At 45.2% G+C, this 23,477-nt stretch overlaps 1 protein-coding gene and 1 long non-coding RNA gene across 2 annotated transcripts in view; one reads left to right on the forward strand and one right to left on the reverse strand.

Annotated features, from left to right (window-relative positions):
• Faul2 (FAU ubiquitin like and ribosomal protein S30 fusion like 2) overlaps positions 1-23,477 on the forward strand; it is a 733,200-nt gene that overhangs the window by 134,697 nt on the left and 575,026 nt on the right. The window lies entirely within an intron of this gene.
• Positions 8,741-12,670, reverse strand: LOC102552371 (uncharacterized). Its single transcript, XR_357742.5, has 2 exons — positions 11,315-12,670; positions 8,741-9,844 (listed from the first exon to the last, which is right to left on the reverse strand). It is a non-coding gene; the product is annotated as an uncharacterized LOC102552371 (long non-coding RNA).

Raw genomic sequence — 23,477 nt, forward strand, 5'->3', positions numbered from 1 at the left:
CTGAGCTACACGCGGGCCCAAATGAGAATCTTACAGTTGAGGTTTATGGCCCATGGAGTCTAAATCCTTCTTTTTAGGGATGAAAAAAGTGTGGTTCATGATTTGTTCAGAAGAGGTTGTTTTGTGGTCCTAGAGATTGAAGATAGGCTTTGCTTATGCCAGGCCAGAGCTGGGCCACTGAGCCCCTTATCAGTGTGTTTATGAAACTCTCCCAAAGTCACTCAGTCAGTCGTGTAGTAACAGCCCAGGACCTGTCCCTGGAAATGCATTGTTGTCAGCAAACTCAGATTTACAGAGACTCTCCACAGGGTGAGTGAACACTTTAGATTATCTGTAGAAGAGCATCCTTTTAAGCCGAGCTGGGGCTGGAGCTCTGGTAGAGTGCACTCCCAGTGTGAACAGTACCCTGAGTGTGATTGCTGGCACCACAAGCAAAACAAAAAGCCTCTGACATACTAAATGGGGTGATCCAGGGTGAGAGTGAGTGGCTGAGGATGGGGCTAAGCAGCAGATGGCCTGGGTTCAAATACACACACTCGCACGCACACCATACAAACACACACACGCACCACACACACACCATACACACACACACATATCCTACAAACACACACACACCATACACATACACCATATAAACACACACACACCACACCCACCCACACACACCAGACACACATACACACCATACACACACACACACCACACACACACACCATATAAACACATACACACCACACCCACACACACACCAGACACACATACATATCATACACACACACACACACACACACACACACACACACACACACACACACACACAAAAGGAAGGAGGACTGGAGAGATGGCTCAGTGATTATAGAGCACAGACTTTCTTCCAGAGGTCCTGAGTTCAATTCCCAGCAACCACATGGTGGCTCACAACCATCTGTAATGGGATCTGATGCTCTTTTCTGGTGTGTCTGAAGACAGCTGTAGTGTACTCATATACATAAAATAAATACATCTTTAAAAAAGAAAGAAAGGAGAGAGAGAGGAGAAGGGAAGAAAGGAAGGAAAGAAGAAGGAGTCAGGGATTGCTGGAGAGATCTCTTAGTGGTTAAATGTTCTTGCTGTACTTCAAGAGGACCCAATTACCTGTAACTCCAGTCCTCCAGTTTCAGGGGATTTGACAACCTCTTTTGGCCTTCTTGGGCACCTGCATGGATGTGGCATACACACACACACACACACACACACACACACACACACACACACACACACACACACGGGGTCAAGGGAAGGGAAGGGAAGAGAAAGGAGGGGGAGAGAGAAAAATTAAGAAAATAATTTTAGGCCAGGCATGTTTGTGCACAATATTTCTGGACCAACTTTGAAAAGCCAGGTCTCATAGGAAGATGTTTTTTAAAGGTATTAAAAATACTTAAGAAAGGGGTTGGGGATTTAGCTCAGTGGTAGAGCGCTTGCCTAGCAAGCACAAGGCCCTGGGTTCGGTCTCCAGCTCCGAAAAAAAAAAAAGAAAAGAAAGAAAAAATACTTAAGAAAAACAGATGGTGGAGGAATAGAGTGGCCTGTGAGGCGGAGAGAAACCGAACTAGAGATGAGGCGGTGTCGTGGTTGGTGCAGGTCCTCAGGCTGCCAGGAGGTTCGGGCCACCACACGCTTGCCTCCCTTGTTGCTGCTCTATAGGCCAGAGACCCCATGATCCACAGTTGGGGAGCTGCTGTGCTGCCCCTCACGCTTACTCGACCTCCTGGGGAGAGGAGAGGGCTGCGAGCATGACGGTTGTATCTGGGATGCAGATGGGGCAGCCGCTGCCAAGAGCAGGGTGGTGAACAGCCTAGAGGTCCGGCTCCAATCACACACACACACACACACACACACACACACACACACACACACACACACGTCGTGCTGCCCAACTGCAGGATCACCTTGACTCTGCAACAACAAGATATCCAAGATGGAGAATAGTACATTTCCTGGACTGAGTCTCCTTGAAAGACTTCTGTGGTCCATGCTGCCACCGGAGGCCATGTTTATGTCTGCGATCTGTACTGCAGCCAAGTTGAAGTGGAAGTACATGATCTGTGCTGCCTGCTGCTTTGGACAAGGAAGCTTCTTTTGCAGTGGTATCACTGACTGCAGAGTCATAAATGAGAATGAGAGACATTGAAGGCACCCTCCACCTCCCATCCCCCCAAAAGAAACTTTCTAGATATGAAGCTATTGAAGAGTCTTTAAAAACTGTGATAAAGATCAACTTTTCACAGTTGATGGCTTCCAGCGCGGGGTGGGGTGGGGTGGGGGTGGGGGAGCAGGGAAGAACTCAATTTTCTAATTTCGGGGCTGGCCACAAGAGTTAGACCATGCTCCAATGGATCTAATAGGGCAACACAAATTGGACTTAGTGGGTTTTTGAAGTGAAAGGCACAAGTGTGGGAGGGTGGGTCTCGGAGAAATGGGAAGAGAGTGTTATGGGGTACATTGTATGACATTCTCAAATAATTAATAAAATTTTGTTGGGGAGAGGGAGAAAAGAATTTTAAATCTTAGCCAGAAGCATCCCCAATAGCAGTTTACAGGTAATTGTAATTCCAGTCCCAGGGGCTCTGGCGCCCTCTTCTGGCCTCTGTGAGCACTGCATGCACACAATGCTCAGACATACAGGCAGATAAAAATCCTCATACATACACACACACACACACACACACACACACACACACACACACACACACACACACACACACACACACACACAAACTTGGCCAGCTTTGTCTACACAGTGACAGTCAAGGCTACATAGTGAAACTATGTCTCAAAGATAAGAGACCTCCCAGGGAGTGGGGGGCTAGGGAGTAAACTGGCAGTACTGAGTACATGAGTTTGATTCAGAACCCAGGTAAAGGTTGAAGAAGAGAACTGACTTCATAAGGTGGCCCTCTGAGCTGCTCTGGTGTGCAGTTGCAGTGTGTTCCCCACGCCCCACATATCACGCGCACACACAATGTTAGATAAATAAATATTTAAATTTGAAGTTTACATTATCTTTCTCATGGTCATGGTTATTGTTTTTATAACCTCTGCCTTAGTCCTCTAATCATCTTCATTGTTTGATGATATATCTACTCTATGGAGTAATAGGGCTGAGATCTAGAGAATTCTTTTTTTTTTTTTTGATATAGAATTTCATGTGTCCCACTGGTCTCAAACTGAGGATGACCTTGAACTCCTAATTATTCTGCCTCAACTTCCTAAATTATGGAATTGTAGGCATGTGTCATTTCACCCTATTCATATAAGCTTTTCTTTTTTTTTAAGAATTATTTATTTAGTTTATATATGTGAGTACACTATCGATGTCTTCAGACACACCAGAAGAGGGCATCAGATCTCATTACAGATGGTTGTGAGCCACCATGTGGTTGCTGGGAATTGAACTCAGGACCTCTGGAAGAGCAGTCAGTGCTCTTAACCATTGAGCCATCTATCTCTCCAGGTCCCCGCCCCCAAAAGCTTTTCTTTAGTTGTAAATTCCTCTTTCTAGTAAGAAATGGTGACATGTGGTTTGTAATGTAGGCAGGAGACTCAGAGTTCAGTGTCGTCATGGCTATAAGACCACTGCTATGTGACTCTTGGACTGCATGAGACCTTGCTTAAACAAAAAGGTAAAATGAAAGAAAAATTCCACTAACACTCTCCACCTTCTTTCTTTCTTTAATCTTATTTTGAGAGAAGTGCTTATATGGCTAGGACTAGCTTGAGACTGGACTTGGACACCGGGCTGGCCTCAAACTCAAACTATTCTCCGCTTCTTCCCTATCTGCTAACAGGTAAATGCTACCATGCTCAGTGTATCAACCCATTGTTGCCTGGAAAACTGTCATGCAACCTGAGTTAGACAGACAGACAAATTAGGTATAAAAATCAAATACTGATAATAAATCATAAAGAAATTGACTCATCAAAGAAATTCTTTGATGCCCACACAATTTTACCATTTTTTAGGGATTAAAGTAAGCTTGCATGCCAATGAGATGGATGGACTGGCTTTTTAAAAGTTTTCTTTTTTTATTTTTGCATAAACAGTGAAGTCTTGGCTGGCCACATAAGTATTGCTATCTTCAGAGTTTTTTTGTTTGATTGAAGTGTGTGCACTCACTCGTATAAAAGTCTTCTCACTGTGCATGTACATGTAGGGGTCAGAGGGCTATGGTTGGAATTTGGGGTTTTTGTTTTGTTTGTTTTGTCTTTTCAAGACAGGATTTCACTTTATAGCCCTGGCCGTCCATCCGAGAACTCTCTCTCTGAAGACCAGCCTGACCTTGAACTCAGAGATATGCTTGCCTCTGCCTCCTGAGTGCTGGGATTAAAGGAATTCGTCATTACACTGGACAAATAATCTGGTGGGGTTCTTTTTAAAGACTTATTTATTATTTTATATGTATGAGTACACTGTCACTGTCTTCAGACACACGAGAAGAGGGCATCAGATCCCATTACAGATGGTTGTGAGCCACCATGTGGTTGCTGGGATTTGAACTCAGGACTTCTGGGAAAGCAGTCAGTGCTCTTAACCACTGAGCCATCTCTCCAGCCCCTAATCTGGTGTTTTAAATTGATCTCTATCTTGATTATTTATTTATTACTTTTTATTTTTATAACTTTGACATTCAGCAGTTAGTTCTCACCCTGTTTTTGATTGTCTATAAATTTTAAATTTTATTTTTTCTTGTGTGTGTGTGTGTGTGTGTGTGTGTGAGAGAGAGAGAGAGAGAGAGAGAGAGAGAGAGAGAGAGAGAGAGAGAGGAAGAGAGAAAGAGAGCGAACATATGAACCACAGCGTAGCCGTCAGGGCAGTCTGTATCATTCAGGTTCCGAATGACAGAACCCAGAGCTGGTCCACTGCTTGTTTTGTTGCTGTCATTATTGTTGTTTGGTTTTTGGCTTTTTCGGTTTGTTTGTTTGTTTTTAATTACATTTATTTAGTTATCTGTGTATGTCTGTGTGTGTGTGTATCATGTGCCTGTGGGTGTGTGCCTCACCTGTATGGAGGTCAGAGAACAGCTCTTAGGAGTAGGTTCTGTCCTGCTGTCTTGTGGAATCTGGAAATTGAACTCAGAACTCAGTCTTCAGACACGCACACAACTGCCTTCATCCACTGAACTACAGGTGCTTCTCTCTCTCTCTCTCTCTCTCTCTCTCTCTCTCTCTCTCTCTCTCTCTCCCATGCCTAGTGAACTCCATGCTCCATGTCAGTGGAAATTGCTGGCAGTTTCTCTCCCTGCTTCTCTCCCTGAGCAGTACGCTGACCATGCTTGCAGATCTATCCAGCAGGGGAGCTTCCAGTCGGAAGAACAAATAGGGGAGAAAAGATGCCGCCAGTCAGAAGACAAAGACCACCCTGCAGAATGTCACTCGCTGGAAATGACTGTAATGAGTGAGGAAACTCACCAGCTACTGTTATTATATCATCCAATTGGCATCTTTTCTGACCTTGCTTGACAGCGAGTCTCACGGGGGCACAGGTCTGGGAATGAGACCCCAAAACGTTTCTCTGGAGCTGCAAGAGAACAGCTCTGTGACCTGTTGGGTTACAGAGCCAAGTGGGTATGAATTTGGCATTGCCAGTGTTCCTGCTCTAAGGGGCATAAACCTAACTGTGGAAGGAGAGGAGGCCAGGAAGGTGTGTGTGTGTGTGTGTGTGTGTGTGTGTGTGTGTGTGTGTGTGTGTGTTCCTGGATCCAGTTTGTCTGGGGTCCTTGCCACTCTCTCCTGGGCCTCCACTTTGTCACTGTCCCCAGCATCTTCCAGCACTACCCAGCTCTATTTTCCAGGCTGATTTTGAGCTAATCCTTTTACCTCTTCAGTGTTGGGATTATAGGCGTATGTTACCGTGTTTGTTTACTTGTTTGTATGTTTTAAGACAAGATTTCACTTTGCAGCCCAGGCTAGTCTCAAATTACAAGCATCCAAGAATGACCTTGAACTCTTGCTTTTTTTTTTGCCTCTGCTTTCCCAGTGCTGGAATTCCAAGTGTGATTGCCACACCCACCTTGGTCTCATTTTATTTATTTTTTTTATTTTTTTCAGAGCTGGGAACTGAACCCAGGGCCTTGCGCTTGCTAGGCAAGCGTTCTACCATTGAGCTAAATCCCCAACCCCGCTTGGTCTCATTTCAAATTTGAGGAAAAACAATCTATAAGAATATAGAGGGGTTGGGGATTTAGCTCAGTGGTAGAGCGCTTGCCTAGTAAGCACAAGGCCCTGGGTTTGGTTCTCAGCTCCAGAAAAAAAAGAAAAAAAGAAAAAAAAAAGAATATAGAAAATCGGGCTGCAGAGATGGCTCAGCTGTTAAGAGCACTGACTGCTCTTCCTGAGTCCTGAGTTCAAATCCCAGCAACCACATAGTGGCTCACAACCATCTGTAATGGGATCTGATGCCCTCTTCTGGTGGTCTGTATATATATATATATATATATATATATATATATATATATATATATATATATATATATATATATATACATGTCTTTTATCTCACACTAGGTCTTGCACTAGTTCCCCAAGGTATCTGGTAGATATCTTCATCTCAGTCAGCAAAGCCTCTCACTTTGCTCTATCCCATATCACACTGCTAATGGCTTCTCTCTGAGCCTGGTGACAATCTCTCTATCCATCTAGTTCCCAAGGCAGGTTGCCACCATGTTAGAAATATACATCCCAATTCTGTGGTGGCCTAGTGTCTCTACCCACCACACACTCTCTTAAACTTAAATCGGCACATGAAAGAACGCATAACACAATAACCTCTGATCCAATTGATAAGATATAATTGCCCACCTAGACATTCAAAGCGCTGTACACATCCATCCCTTAAGAACATTCATAATAACCTGTAAATGTGCAGAGAGTAATCTTAACATCAGCCTCCATGTTCTCTCTGCTGCCTCTCCTCCTCTTCCCTCAAACTTTTCTTTTCTTTTCTTTTTTTTTAAAGATTTTATTTATTATTATGTATAAGTACACTGTAGCTGTCCTCAGACACACCAGAGGAGAGCATCAGATCTCATTACAGATGGTTGTGAGCCACCATGTGGTTGCTGGGAATTAAACCCAGATCCTCTGGAAGAGCAGTCAGTGCTCTTAACCACTGAGCCATCTCTCCAGCCCCTCCCTCAAACTTTTCTCCTGCCCATTCTTCCTTCTCATCCAATGACAGGCCTCGTTCTATCTTGTATCTGCTTTCACCTGTATGATATCATCCTACCACTGTATGTATGTATATATATATATATATATGTATTATATATGTATGTATTGTATGTGTATATTATATATAATCATAATCAATAGTCTGTTGTACTGATTAAATCACTGTGCTAAACTTAGTGCCTTATACACAATAAACAACACACTGTACACGCATTATATATTTACAAAAACTGGGCAAAAGGCACCAAAGAAATGCTCGATTAATTTTAAACGTGACTTGACCAAGACCACCATGTGGGAAGTGCTGGGACAGAATCCTAATTCAGGCCTCCACTGCTTTACTTTTCCCAATAATTTAATATTCTCCTAGGACAAGTCAACAGTAATTCCTCCCCAAGTACTGGTCCCAGAGATAAGTACTACAACTTAGTGAGAAGAGGAGCCATTGTCTCAAAGCCTGGAACTGTGTTGATATTCAACCAGTGTTATATGAACGAACCAATGAGCGAGTGACCTCATAAAACGAGAGGGCTCGGTGGTTTAAATTAAAACTGTGCGCCATGGGCTTAGGCATTTGAGCACTTGGTGCCCAGTAGGTGGCGCTCTTTGGTGAGGCTTAGGAGGTGTGGCCATATTAAAGGAAGTATGTCACTGGAGGCAGACTTCGAGAGCTTAAAGACCCTCACCATCTTCAGCCTGCCTTGTGTGTTACACTTTTGGTTCAAGATGTGAAACCTTGGCTTCTGCTCCACCTGTCATGCCTGCCCCCTGCTGTCCTGCCTTCCAGCCTTGTTATATCCTTATCCTATGGGACCGTAAATCACATAACATCTTCCTTCTGTAAGCTGCTTCTGGATACGGTGTTTCGTCACAGCAGCAGAGGAGTGTCTCGTACAGAAACTCAGTGTGGAGTTTTGTGTCTGATATGGCTATACATTGAGGCCCAATCTTCTAGAATGTGCCCGTGACAAGGTTGAAGGAGACAACTGTTTCTTTACAAAGTAGGCAGTGTGACCGAACAGCCATTAGAAGCCATTAGAGGAAGCATTAAGACAAAGATATACATGTGACCAACTGCAGGAGAACTTCCCCAGGGTGACAGGGTCATGGGAGACGATTCTAGAGGGCCTTAATGGTCTTCATTTACTCTCCCTCAAAAACTTCTAAAGCTTCCTTCTTGGTGACCAGCCCAGGGTAATGCACATTTAATTCAGCTTGTAATGCAGGTCAATCAATAGCACCGTGACACAGACAGCTTATCACACGTCATCCAAAGTTTAACACATAAATAAATTAGTAATAAACACAAACCAAGCACTTAAGAATTCAATTTGAGGTCTCATCTTTCCCCACAAATCAAAATGCTTCTTATAGCTTATTAAATATTTCAGGTTAAAAAAAAAACATGGTTTTTGTTCTTTGTTTTTGTTTTTCAGTTTTTCTTTCTTTCTTTTCTTTTTTTTAAAATCCAGAATGAAATGGATTGGAAAATTCTTTTAAAAGAAAATTAGTGTAACGGCTTTGGTTTTATTTCTTTATTTATCCTTTATTTTATGGGCACTGGTGTTTTGCATGCATATACATCTGTATGAGGGTGTCAGATCTGAAGCTGCAGACTGTTGTGAGCTCCCATATGGGTGCTAGGATCTAAACTGGGAGGGCTTCTGAAAGAGCGGCCAGTTCTCTTAACCACTGAGCCGTCTCTCCAGCCCCATGGTTTTGGTTTTAATAATACTTGACTATTCATAAGGTGTTCTCACATTTACCCTCTTTTCAACCCCTCTTCAAATTCTTGAGAATTAGGACAAGTTAACCCAGCTGGAAGAGGAGGTCCTGAGCCATGTGGAGAACTGTGAATCCCGAGCCTGGTCTAGGATGGGGTTTGTTCTCAGAGGGGTTTGGTTCTGATGGAGAAGCGGGGGAGATGGAGGCAGCATGGCCTTCCCTGGAGTTCAGGCTTGGCTACACTTCATAAGGACGTCACCATGCTTTATCAGGGTCTGCTCTGTTTGTTTAGTAAGCTTCTGGAGATCTTAAATATAGGCTGTTGGGTTAATCACACCCCTTAGGGGCTGGAGAGAGGGCTCAGTGGTTAAGAGAACTTGTTTCCCTTGCAGAGGACCTGACTTTGGTTCCAAACATGGCTGCTCACAACTGTCTATCATTCTACTTCCAAAGGAAATGAAGCTTGCTTCTGACCTCCGTGGTGACAGGCACACAGGTGTCCATGCAGGCAACATATAAAAACAAAACAAAACATATCCCTCAGACGGCGTATGGTCTCCATCAAGGAACCAATGGACTTTATAGCCCACCTACATTCCGCTTCTATGGGACAAAAAACAGGCCAAGGCCTTCCCTGGCTGCCAGGATGGAGGAAGATACCCAGGTGGAGAAGCCTTCTGCATATCAACAGAGCTTAGCTTTTTGTCTTTATAGTGATAAGTCATTTACTTGGCAAAAATTCATTTGCATCATGTACTTCGGATGTGTGTAGCTTTCTTTTTCTTTTTTCTTTCTTTTTTTTTTTGGTTCTTTTTTTCGGAGCTGGGGACCGAACCCAGCTTCTAGATGACCTCACTTTTATAATCAGGTAGCATCCCGGCGGCCTCTCTTCGGTCTCTTCCCACTGCAGCGTTGTAGAAATGACAGAAAGACTTGTCAGGCTAGGCCACGAAAGATACCGCAGTCTCCTTCTCTTTCTCTATGGCATGCTCTCTAGGAAGCCAGCTGCCGTGTTGTGACACCACTTAACCCACTCTACAGAGAGGATCATGGGAGGAACCCAGGCCTCATAGCAACTGGCATGTGAGTGTGCTGGCTTGTAATTTTCAGGTAATGGCAACCCATGAGAGATGCCCTGCCAGAACCAATTTACTTCCTGGCTCCTGAGTTTCTGGCTCGCATGAACTGTGTGAGCTGCTAAATGAAGTGCGGCCCCTGAGTTTCTGGCTGGTGTGAACTGTGTGAGCCAATACATGAAGTGCCTCTTGCTACTTTAGGCTGTTCAGAGTCATCTATCACGGAGCATCCCGTGAGTAAGACATAATAAAGCTGTCATCACTACTGCTATAAACACTTCCTGAATTTTGCTGAAGTCCGCTGTCTTGTCATGCCCCCCCCCCCCCCCCCGCGCCTTCCACTTCCGTCTTTCCAAAACTACCCGGAAAGAACAGTCTCTCTTCCTCATGGTCAAAATTGTAACAGTTTTCAGGCAACTAATTCAACTGGTCAGACACCACCCGTGAAGGACAGTCAGGCTGCCAAACACTAGGGAGGCAGAGATAAAACAGGTACACCCCCAAAGCATGGCTCCTTGTTCCTGGGGCTGTCCTGCAGGAGCCTGATTCTCATAGGACCAGGAGGAGTTCCGGTGGAGGTGGGGCCGATTCTCCTGAGAGAGAAGGAAGGCTTCTAGAAGAGGAGGAGGGAGCTGAGGCCACAACGGGTGGATAGGAGTTCACGAGCACATTCTCATCCTGTGGCCCCATGCCCCACGCCAGCCATTTTCTTCTCTCGTCCTCTTTTCTCCTATTTTTTTTTTTTCTTTTTGCCACTACTGAGGCTTGAACTTAGGGTTTTGCACATGCTGGGCAAGCCCTTTCCCCTGAGCTGTGTTCCGGACCCTCTTTTTCACTGTTTACTTTGAGATAAGCTCTCTCCCCAAGCAAGTCTTTAGGCTAGTCTCAGATTTTTGATCTTCCAGCCTCAGTCTCCCAACTTCACCACACCCGACTTAAGTCCTGAGTGCTCCTCCTCCTCCTGTTCTCCTCCCCCTTCTTTGCAACTGTCCTAGGAGTACATACACCCTTTCCTGTCACGTGATGGCCTTCGACACAGCGGGTCCTGCAGGGTGGTCTGACCACTGCTAAAGCAGAGACATCCCGCACCTTTCTGTTTCTGGATGCTCTGCTTGTTCCAGGCCTGCCCAGGGCTGTTGGCACCCACATCCTCCAGCTGACTCACGCTGGTCCCCCTGGCATCTGGGCTGCTAAATTCTTTTTCACATTTGCTCCTGCACAACTGCATCCCCCCCCAGCTTTAGATTTCTGCTGCTGTTTTTTTTTTTTTTTTCTTTTTTCTTTTTTTCAAAACTTACCCGGATGTTCTGAAATTCAATAATTTGATCCGTGCAGGCTGCTAGACTCAACTCCGAGTCGTTGTTAGACATGGAGGCACACGTGGAAGCACTGTGTTCCTCCAAACAAATAAAAAATAAACCCCATTTTTGAACAGGCCCTGGAAACAGAAAGCCTCTTGTCGCTCGAAGGCCATTGTGGTTAGGAGTGATTCAGACTTTCAGCAGCTTCTGCCCGCCCTCAGTATCTCAGGGGCCAGTCTGGGGTCTGAAGACGCCTGCTATGAAGCAAGGGCCGGGGTGCCTCTGGCTGGACGCTTCAGGGGAGCCGAGTGCAGAGGAAGGAAATTGGAAGAGGATGTTTGTCTGGTTCCCTGTGGCTCCCACCTTCCCGGTCAGAGAGAATCGGGCCATTGTCTAGGTGAACCACTTGGCTCGTTTTCCTTCTCAGACTCCAGCTCCGGAGCAAGATTTCTCACTGCTCTCCTTCTACGGAAAAATGGCCACAGGAAGAACCTGAGCTGCCCTTGCCAAAGGTTCAGGCTCTGAGCCCCTGTCTCGTGTCTCTGCCTACCCCCGTCACTGGCTCTTAACAGGAAATATAAAAGACAAGCTTACCCTGGTCCTATCAAAATCAGCATGGAGCCATTTTCTCATCCGTTCATTTAAGCATGTACTCATTCACTCAGCTTACATGTATTGAGTACCTACTGTGTGCCAGCACTGTTTTAGACACTGGTGATCTAAATAGGAAAGGCACAGTCCTTGACTTCGAGAGGTCACAGTTCCGGGAGGAAGCTGGGCAGGATGAGAGGCCGCACAAACTGACCATGGAAATATACGAACGTCCTTGACTCAGCCCGGGAATGTCAGAAAAGGCTTCCCAGAAAAGGTACCTTGATTTTAAAAGTAAAATAAAAGTTGGCAGGGTTGGGGATTTAGCTCAGTGGTACAGCGCTTGCCTAGCAAGCACAAGGCCCTGGGTTCGGTCCCCAGCTCTGAAAAAAAGAAAAAAACAAAAACAAAAAACAAAAAAGGGCTGGAGAGATGGCTCAGCGGTTAAGAGCACCCGACTACTCTTCCAGAGGTCCTGAGTTCAATTCCCAGCAACCACATGGTGGCTCACAACCATCTGTAATGGGATCTGATGCCCTCTTCTGGTGTGTCTGAAGACAGCTACAGTGTACTTATATATAATAAATGGATAAATCTTTAAAAAAAAAAGTTGGCTACGGGAAATAATAATGATCATGTGATTTCACTCGAATCCTCACACACCAAGAAGGAGGGAGGGAGGCACTGTGATTATTCCAGCTTCACAAGTGACTTAGAAAGGTCAACGGCTTATGGTTTCTAGCTGAGAACAAATAGCAGAAGTGAGAGTTAGAACCGGGCTTTCCTGATTCTAGCCTGTGCTCATACTCAGGGCTGCCTTGGAAGTTGGGCAGGTTACCCATTGCACAGTTCCAGGGCTGGCCCTTTCCTTGACGACGTATAATGATGTGTAATGATCATAATGGGTCTAAGCATCCAGAAAGGAAAGGACTCCTTTACAAAGTACTAGTAAAGGATGGTAATCAGGGAGCCAGCTGTCTGTGCAGCCTGGTCAGGGGCTGACCCCTCTTTAAACAGGGAGCTCCACTGAACCCACTGTGGGGGCTTAGCAGTGAGGAACTGCTGATAGCCTGGGGTAAGCTCTCAGCCAGGTGTGTGTGTTTCCCATCTGAACCATACATAAAACAAAAGGCCACAGGTCTCCACAAACTACTAAATGTCCTTCCAATGGTCAACCTGTATTTGGCTCCCAACAGCTGGCAGTCTAGTGACACTCTGCTCACTGGCCTTCTCATGACTGGCCCTGAAGAGAAACACAAATGTAGCAGGTGAGTGTCAGGAGGCCAAGGGTACAGAAATGCCACAGAGGCAGTGTCTATGCTGCACTGTGACAAAGCAGTTTACCTGTGAGGAATCAGAAGATAACTCTAGGGGCAAGAGATTCCATCACTCAAGTATCCAGCTGCGCAAACCGGATATGCCCACAACCCCAGCTCTACCTGGATGTAGAGAGGGGTGGACCACTGGGGTTTGCTGGTCTCCAGAGTAGTGGAAGCCCCTGGCTCAGGGAGAGATTCTGCCTCAGGAAGAATAGATAGAAGGTGACAAGAGGTCCACTAATGCCCTCTTCTGCCTCCATGCATGTATAAGCCCGTATGTATGCACACACACACACACACACACACACACACACACACCACAGACGCATGCTCACACACACACATGCATGCTCACATACACGTACACACAAGCATACATATAAATATGCACACGCACATGCACACACACATATACACTCACAAAAAAAATTAAATCTTTTAAAAGGGAAGAGAGACCAGTGAGATGATCCCATGGCTTGCAGCAAAAGCCTGAGGGCCTGTCTTCCCTGGAACCCAGGAAAATGAAGAGACTCCCCTATGTCATTCTGGCATTCCTATGGCAAGATGGGTGGTGGAGACTGGAGGTTCAGCAGAGAACTCAGAGGCCAGGTAGCCTGGATTATACAGATAGGCAGAAACAGAAACCCTGCTTCACTAAGGTGGGAGAAGAGAACCAACTCCCAGAAATTGTCTGACCTCCAGTGGACCTACACACACACACACACACACACACACACACACACACACACCATAAATACATACAGACACATACTAATAAAAAACATTTTTTTTTCGCTAGTTGTAGTTGATACCTGTTGTCTCATTCTTGAGAAGAGAGGCTTAGGAAGATGATCTTAGAGGCCAGCCTGGGCTACATAACCTAGGATAGCCTGGGTTACATATTAATCCTATTAGAATTGTCTCAACACCCTCTCAGAGGTGTAGGGGAAGGGACGCTTGACTGGATGTGCATTAGAGAAGCACTTAAAGAAGGCTTGTGAGTTGGAGGCTAGCACAGGGCTACATACGGGTTCCAGACTAACTTGGTATGTGGGAAAACCCTGTCTTCAAAAGAAAAAATATAAAAGGGTAAGTTTTTTCCACTGGTTCTGGGCCCACATATTCAGGTAATGGTAGTGCTTCCCAGCTTAAAACTAGGAGGCATGAGAGGCCCCAGGATCTGGATTAGGAAGTCCCCCTCAATGGTGGTCAGACATAATGTCACCTTCTACAGTGAAGGTGAATGGTGCTTTTATTATTTTTTTTAAAGATTTATTATATATAGTAAACTGTAGCTGTCTTCAGACACACCAGAAGAGGGCATCAGATCCCATTACAGATGGTGGTGAGCCACCATGTGGTTACTAGGATTTGAACTCAGGACCTCTGGAAGAGCAGTCAGTGCTCTTAACCACTGAGCCATCAGTCCAGCCCCCCAGAATGGTGTTTTAAATTATGGTAAATGACAAGCTTTCTCTGATATCAGTGAAACTAAAACAAATGGTGCCTCGAGGACTGGAGCAGGCCAGAGGGAGGGGACTCACCCCAGTTGAGACCAGCATTTGTCCGTGTTTATGGCTACTTAGCACCTACCTCCCTCTGTCTGGAGGGACTTCCCGCTGGGTTAGTCACAGGGAGCCTCACTTCCCACTGGGGAAGTGGAAGCCTTACTCCTTTCCCTCAAAGGTTCTTAGGCGGAGCAAATGCTCAAGGCAAGCTGGCCTGTCAGGTGCTCTCCACCTAGAGTCTGGGAAGAGTTTGGCTGCAAGAAGGGGATTCCCTTGTGTTCTGCTCCTCCCGTTTCTGTGTCTGTCTTGTGCATGTTTTTGTGGTTGTAGTGGTCATGGTAGCTCTCTTCAATGTACTCTCCCACCTTCTCACTCCCCCTCCCTTCCTTTCCCTTCTCTCTTCTCTCGGGGATAGGACACAGGGCTTTGTGTATGCAGGGCAAGTCCTCTGCCACGGAACTCCATTTTCAGCTCATAGATTATCAACCAGGATTTACATACTGTTTGTTTTTTTTTTTAAGATTTTATTTATTTTATGTATGTAATACACTGTAACTGTCTTCAGACACACCAGAAGAGGGCATTGGATCCCATTACAGATGGTTGTGAGCCACCATGTGGTTGCTGGGAATTGAACTCAAGACTTCTGGAAGAGCAGCCAGTGCTCTTAACCACTGAGCCATCTCTCCAGCCCCACCTTCTGTCTTTATTTTAGAATTTTAATGTTTATTTTGATTTACGTACACACATGTGAACCACAAGTATGTACTCGGGTGCCCATGGAGGTCCAAAGAGGGTGATAGGGAACTGAAGTTTATACGAGGTTGTTAGCCACCTAGCGGGGTGCTGGGAACTGAACTCTGGTCCTCTGGAAGAGCAGCAAAGACGCTTATCCTCTGACCCATCTCTCTGGCCCTATGTTTCATTTTATTTTTTGTTGCTTCTCCAGTTTCTGGTAAATTGTTGGCATCTTTATATCACCCTTCCATTTTTCAGGAATTAGCTGTTTTGAAACCAGGAGATGACTATGCACACATTTGGGAATGCACAGCCTCAAACTGAGTTCTAGGTGTGTGACACCGGAGTGAATGCAGTCTGGACACAACGTGTGGGAACACAGCTCTGCTGTGAGATCAACTAGAGCTAGACTTGGGTTCTGTTGCTTATTAGCTAGGCGAGCTTCTGCATGACCCTTACCAGCTCAGGGGGTCACTTCCTCATCCGCACAGTGCAGGTGTTACTTGCATGGTTGTCATTGTAACACTGTGATGATACTAGAATTCAACCTCTGGGGCTGGGCATTGAGATACACGCCTTTAAACCCAGAACCTAAGCATGTGGGTAGATCGCTTTGAGTTGAGTCCAGTCTGGTCTACATATGGAATTCCAGGCCAGCCAAGGCCATAGAATGAGACCTTGTCTAAAGTAAACAAACAAACAAATAAATGAATCCAGCCCCTGCTTAGGTCAGCCTCCTCTCACAGACACCAACAGGTACCCTACAGAGACAAGTCCCTAGCTAAGAGATATCCATCTGTTAGTGAGTTACCCTCAACGAGGGCGTTGGCAACACACATCCTGCTCCCTCACACCTCCCTGCCTCCTATCTGGGAATCAAAAGAGCCTGGCTCTTGATGTGAAACTTCAGAAAGCACTGGGAAGAGACCCACACCTCAGTCACAGGGCCTCTGACTTCTCTCTTTGGAGAACACTCCATGCCTTTGTCTCTTTGTCTGTCTGTGGTGTTAAGTTTTCTAATAAATTCCCTGCATCCTAGTACTGAATCTCTCCCATCTGAAAAACTTCAGTAATGTGATCAAATGTTGTTATGGCCATGCAGGATCCTATGCAGTGTCTGATGAGGATATGTGCATGAAAGGTATTAGCCAGGACAATGGCTGCTTTTCCTGTCTTCCCTCTCTCTCTGTCTCCATCTCTCTCTCCTCTGGCCAGAACAAAGCATGGGCCAGGGCAGTGAGAATACCAAATCTTATAATCCTTAATTTACATTTTCTTTCTTAAATCTTTTCTTTCTTTTTTTTTTTTTTTTTTAAGATGATGATTTTGTTTTTCAGACAGGGTTCCAAGTAGCACAGGCTGACCTTGAACTCACTATTTAGCAGAAGCAGGCCTTGAACTCCAGATCCTGCTGGGATTACAGGTGTGCCTACCATATCCAGTGTGATTTGTTTGTTTGTCTGGTTGTTTTTTTGGTTTTTTTGGAGACAAAATTTCTCTGTGTAACAGCCCTGGCTATCCTGGAATTTGTTTTGTAGACCAAGCTGGCCTCTCACAGAGACTCTCCTGCCTCTGCCTCCTGAGTGCTAGGATTAAAGGTGTGCCACCATTCCCAGCTTCCAAGGTGATCTTTAACATTAAGGAACCTGTCTGACTCATTCTCACTAGTTCTTCCCCAAATTCCAAGCAACGGGCAGGCCCTGTCTTATGAAAGGGTTCTAGGATTGCTGAGGCAAAGAACCAGCACATTTATCAGTCCTTCAGGCCTGACCCTCACAGACATTAACCCAGGCACTCCCAAGACCCTGTCATGCACTGTGGTCTTCACGGAGCAGATTCCGATGCTCCCTAATAGAAAACCAGCCTGTGTCTGGAAGGAACATTCTTCAAGAGAGCAAAGTTACTCTCACAGAGTAGAAGAACCTCGTGTCTGTCCTTGCTTCATCACACTGGCTTCTACAAGGAGATCTACCTGGCTCTGCTGTTCCTGGGAAAGTAAGTTTACCGTAAATGTGGTTAGGTTGCTGTGAATGTTTTTTCCAGAGTCTCAGCTTGCATGGAAAATATAGACACCAAGATGTGACACTGATGCCTGACCCATTAAGAAGACAGACTACTGGGTTGGGGATTTAGCTCAGTGGTAGAGCGCTTGCCTAGGAAGCGCAAGGCCCTGGGTTTGGTCCCCAGCTCCGAAAAAAAGAACCAAAAAAAAAAAAAAAAAAAAAAAGAAGACAGACTACTGGGCCTACACCGCGCACATGCATGCACACAGCTCAAAAACTGTGTACACGTACACGTGGAGGCCAGATGCTAACACTAGTGTATTTCTCCTTCACTTTCAACTTATGTTTTGAGACAGATTCTCTTGCTCAACTGGGCACTAGACTGGCTGGGCCAGCAAGCCCCAGGGACCTTCCAGTCTCTGCTTCCCCGGGGCTGGGATTATAGGTGTGCACTACCATGACTGCTTTACTTTTTTAATGATTCTGGGAACCAGACTTAGATTCCCATGATTATTTGGCAAGCTCTTTACCCACCGAGCCATCTTCCTGCCCATAATTTTTTAAAACTTTAAAAATGACACTTATTTAATTTGCATGTGTGTAGCATGTGCTATTTACATGTGTGGAGGTCAGAAGAACGACTTGCAGGAATTGGTTCTCTCCTTTCTACTATGTAGGTCCCAAGGATAGAACTCAGGTGGTCAGGCTTCACAGCAAGCGTCTTTATCTGCTGAGTCTTTCCCCAGTCTCTCATTTTTTTTTTTTTAAGATTTATTTATTTATTATATATAAGTACACTGTAGCTGTCTTCAGATACACCAGAAGAGGGCATCAGATCTCTTCACAGATGGTTGTGAGCCACCATGTGGTTGCTGGGAATTGAACTCATGACCTCTGGAAGAGCAGTCGGGCGCTCTTAACCGCTGAGCCATCTCTCCAGCCCCCCAGTCTCTCATTTTAAAAATGATATTTATTTTTTTTTTAATGTTTTTTTTTCTTTTTTTTTTTTTTTCGGAGCTCGGGATCGAACCCAGGGCCTTACACTTGCTAGGCAAGCGCTCTACCGCTGAGCTAAATCCCCAACCCATGATATTTATTTTTATTTGTGTGCACATGATGTGTGTGTGTGTGTGTGTGTGTGTGTGTGGTGTGTGCACACGATATGTGTGGAGATGCATGGGCCAGTGTGCACACAGAGAGCAGAGAGAGTTTTTAATTACCAAGCCATCTCTCCAGCTCTAGTCCAGATTTTTAGAAAGTAAATCTCACACGTTAGGCGTCATGCTAGGCACACGAGAAACATTAATAAATGGAATGTAGGGTTGAGCTGGACATGGCGGGGCAAACCTGTAATCTCTACATTTAGGAATCAGAGGTAGGAAGACTGAAAATTCAAGGCTGGCATGCAGTACACACTGAGCTGAGTTCGTCCAGGACTGCAGGGAGAGACTTTGTAAACGCCAACAGCCAAACAAAGCGAGATTGGGCTGGAGAGGTGGCTCAGGAGTTCAACGAGGGACAGCAACCCAGACTAGGATGTTTGGGGAGACTTTCATGAGGAAGAACACATTTGAAATGGAGCATGATGGTACACACCTTTACCCTAGCACTCCAGAGGCAGAGGCAGGAGGATCTCTGTGAGTTCCAGGACAGCCCGAGCTTCTTAGTAGGACTTGTCTTGAAAAACCAAACCAAACAAACAAACAGAAGTTCATATACACACACTAGCTTAGTTTACCTTATTTATGTACATGAGGGCTTTGTCTGTGTGCATGTATGTGTGTCACATACATGATTCCCAATACCCTCAGAGACCAGGAGAGAATACAGGGCTACACAACCCTGCTCTTGTCTTGATTTCTTGGGGTTTTCTCACAAGCATTCAGAATTCTCCTTATATGACTCCAGTCTTGGACAGTGTTCTGACAACACTGCTAATAAAAACTGACATGTAATCCTAACCTCTGAAACGCTAGGGTTAAAGGTGCTAGGAGCTTTTAAGATCCGTCATCAGGTTAAGTAACACTAGCTACAAAAGTGAAGGAGTCCCAAGTCTCTGTGATTTCCTGTCATAAAGATTCATTGCTGGACTGGAGCTCACTGGTCAAGAACAATGTCTGCTCTTAGGTCCTGAGTTAACCAGAGGTCCTGAGTTCAAATCCCAGCAACCACATGGTGGCTCACAACCATCTGTAATGAGATCTGATGCCCTCTTCTGGCCTGCAGGTGTACATGCAGGCAGCATACTATATACATAATAAATAGATCTTAAAAAAATTAATTGCTTCCCTGTGTGTGTGTGCTCGCACTCTCACGTGTGTGCTTGCATGTGTGCGTGTGTGAGTGTGTCGGTGTGTGCACACGCACATATCAGTATGTTTTACAAATATACCTGTTATATGTGTATAGGCACATTTAAGCCCTGGTTGGGCAGCTTTCCTGGGCAATCTCCTCCAGGCTATGACTCGGTTCCAGGTTCTCACACATGTGCAATGCAGATTTAATAAAACAGACATGAGCGCAAAGCTGATGTTCCTGGTGAGGTAGGCCAGTGGGTAACTCCTGTTAGTTGCTCTCTGACCTCCACACATACACCAGGGCTTAAATGTGCCTACACACACAAAGAGGTTCATTTGTGTATACACACAAACATGCGCACACAAATAAATAAATAAATAAATAAATAAATAAATAAATAAATAAATAAATAAAAACACAACAGCCAACTGTGGTGACTCTAATCCCACAAGGCACAGATGGATCGCAGGTGCCTGAACTACAGAGAGTTCCAGATCAGCTAGGTTTACACAGTGAGATTCTATCTCAAAAATCAAAACAGCTGAGGCTGGAGAGTAGCTTATTAGTAAAAGGTGCTTACTGCTCTTGCTGAGGACCTGGGTTCAGTCTCAGCATCTACAGGGCAGCTCACAACCACCGGAAACAGTTCCAAGAGATCGGATGGCCTCTTCTGGCCTTCAGCGCTCCCACATGCATATGGTGCACATAAACTCAAGCAGGCACACGATACGTCAAAGAATTTTACAAACCGTAAGCAACCCCACCAAAAGGGAGGGGAAATGAGACTAGGAAAAGGGTGTGTCTGAGGCGGCAGAGGAGACAAGAAAGACTAACGGGGAAGGAATATAGGCAAAGTACATTAAACGCACACGTGAAAATCTCATACTGAAATATACTATTTTACATAATTAATATACGCTAATGAAAGAGGGAGGGAGAGAGGAAGGGAGGAAGTTATGGGTCAGGCTTGGTAAGTGAATATATCATATCTGCCTTCACTCTGTCACCCAGGGTTGCCTAGCAGACAGCCAAGGATGCTTAGGGAATGCAGTTGACCTGTGTGAGGTCTGACTCAGAACCTAGTCTCTTAAGCTTTGTCTGGTAGCAAATCAAGAATCAGACTGAAGCACCTGTGTAACAGGTTAATGCACTGACTGAGGTGTGGATTGAATTAGACAGAGACACTAGATTTGATAACTCTTAACTGCCAAGGAGCCAACTCTGGCTAGGACACTCACCCACGGAGCGAATTCTACTGAAGAAGGCCTTCAGGAGGTCAGCACTGATTGTCAGCGCCTGGAACTGGAGAGAGATGGCAGGTCTCCGAGGGTACCTGTGTAGTTTGTAGTTCGCCTCGGGGTGAACATTGTTTTCAATTTTTTTTATTTTTTTATTGGATATTTTATTTATTTGCATTTCAAATGTTATCCCCTTTCCCAGCTTCCCCTCCAAAGTGGTCCTATACCATTCCCCCTCCCCCTGCTTCTATGAGGTTGCCCCCCCACAACTAACCCACTCCTACTGTGTTTTAAATTTTTAAGTCCTGTAGTTCATTTGCAGTGAAGAAAATCATGTTAGTTTAGAAGATAATGCTTATTTTGTTCAAAGAAAAGCTAAACAAACAAAAACAATAACAAAACTCACTTCAAACAAATGAAACCTAATGCAGTGCTTGCTTGCAGCCCAGGGTTGGATACTGTCTGGTGGAGAGCCCAGATATGCAACAACACATCCCAGTGTTGCCTCTGAAAGGGAGAGGTAGCATCGTGGTTTGAGCAGGGCTCTGGGTATGACGTTACCCGACAGAGTGGGAAGAATGAGCACTGAGCAAGAGAAGTAAGTAAGGCTCATTAGGCTCCACCTACACATACTACACAAGGGTTTCATGTGCTTTTAATCCTTCCAAGATTCCCTTGGGACATGTAACCCTGTAAGTCCCACCTGCCAGAGGTCATTACTACAGGTGTTCTGTTTTGAATTGGGAATATTCCCCATAGGTTCATATTGTCAACACTTGGCTCCAGCTGGGGGTGATTTCAGAGAAGATTCTGGAAACTTTTGGAAAGGAAGCCTAGCCCATTAGAAGTAGGTCATTAGACTCTGGCCCTGATGGGTCAGTACCCCTTGTTTCCTTCCTTGCTCTCTCCTTCCTGGTCTACCATGATGTGAATAGCCTACATCACATGTCCCTGTCCCAAGAGATTCCATGAACTTCTCCACCTGCCTTCCCCACTACCACGGGAAGGGAAGCTTCGGAAGTCCTGAGCCCAGAGAAATCAATCTCTCCTCTCTCATTCTGTTCCCATCAGCTACTGTGGTCACAGCAATTCGAAAGCTAACTAAGACAGCAGAGAAGTTGCCAAGCTGGGATTTGCTTGGGCCTTCTGGCTTCAGAGTCCTGGCAACAGTTGCTGCCTCTGAGAGGCTTAAAGGTTTAATTTTGTTTATGCAGAGGAGCCCAGGGGTGCAATTGGTTAATTACTTCTCTTGACATCCTAGACACCAAATGCTTTTATGCTCTTTTTCTTTTCCTTCTGCTCTGGGCTCCTTTTTTTGCAGAAGAAACCCTTTGTATCCTTGCAAGTGTGTGCGCGTGTGTGCGTGTGCGTGTGTTGCATGCATGCAGAGGCCAGAGCAAGATATTGGATATCTTCTTCCTCTGTCACTTTCTACCTTATTGCCTTTCACTGAACTGGAAGCTATGTCTTTTGGCCAGCTGGCTCACCAGTGAACTCTTAGAATCCTCATGCTGTTGGTGCCATCCCCAGTGTGGGGTCTACAGGCATACACAGCCATATCAGGATGTGTCTAAAAACCCTAAGCTTTTTATAGGAATGTCCCTAGTCCCTAACCTCTGCATTCTGAAGGGCAATTTGCTTGTTTCCACTTGGACCATTTATTTGACAAGGAAGAACAGAAACTTCGGGGGCTGGAGAGATGGCTCAGTGGTTAAGAACATTAACTGTTCTTCCACAGGTTCTGAGTTCAAATCCCAGCAACTACATGGTGGATCACAACCATCTGTAATGAGATCTGATGCCCTCTTCTGGTGTGTCTGAAGACATTGACAGTGTACCCACATGCATGAAATAAATAAATTAAAAAAACAAAAAACAAAAAAACAGAAACTTCTAGAAAATGTCCGCTCACCTTCAAGGTGAGCCAGGTGAGTAATGATTAGCTTCCTTTTCCTCAGAGTGACAGTTGCTTAATTCCAGCAATAAACTGGCTTCCAGGGAGAAAGGACCGTGTAAAGGTCTGTGTCAATTATATAGTGATTATGAAATTCGAGATGTGACTAATCCAGTGGCTGAATCTATGATTATCTGACATGATCCAAGAATATTGAGGGTAACAGGTTTGTAGCTTCTTGTTAAAGAGAAGCCAGTGTGTCTGTGTGCACTGAGGAAGGCTTTCCCCTTTCCTTGACTCTCCCCAAGGTGAACATGGGCGTGATGGTTTCTGAGTTAAGCTCCTGCGAGCTTATAGAAGATCTAATCTTCAAGGGTTTCTCAAAGCTTGGGAACTCCAGTTCACAGCTTTGTATAAGTTGAAGTACCAGGAAGGTCTTTGACCTTGAAGACTTTATTTGGTGATTTATATATGATAGGCCTCAGCTTTCCAAAGCACTTTGTATTTGGGGACATTTTTTTTTAAATGTGTGTGTGTGTGTGTGTGTGTGTGTGTGTGTGTGTGTGCATGT

Source organism: Rattus norvegicus, chromosome 10 (genome assembly GCF_036323735.1).
Source record: "Rattus norvegicus strain BN/NHsdMcwi chromosome 10, GRCr8, whole genome shotgun sequence".
In the NCBI taxonomy this organism is placed as follows: domain Eukaryota; kingdom Metazoa; phylum Chordata; class Mammalia; order Rodentia; family Muridae; genus Rattus; species Rattus norvegicus.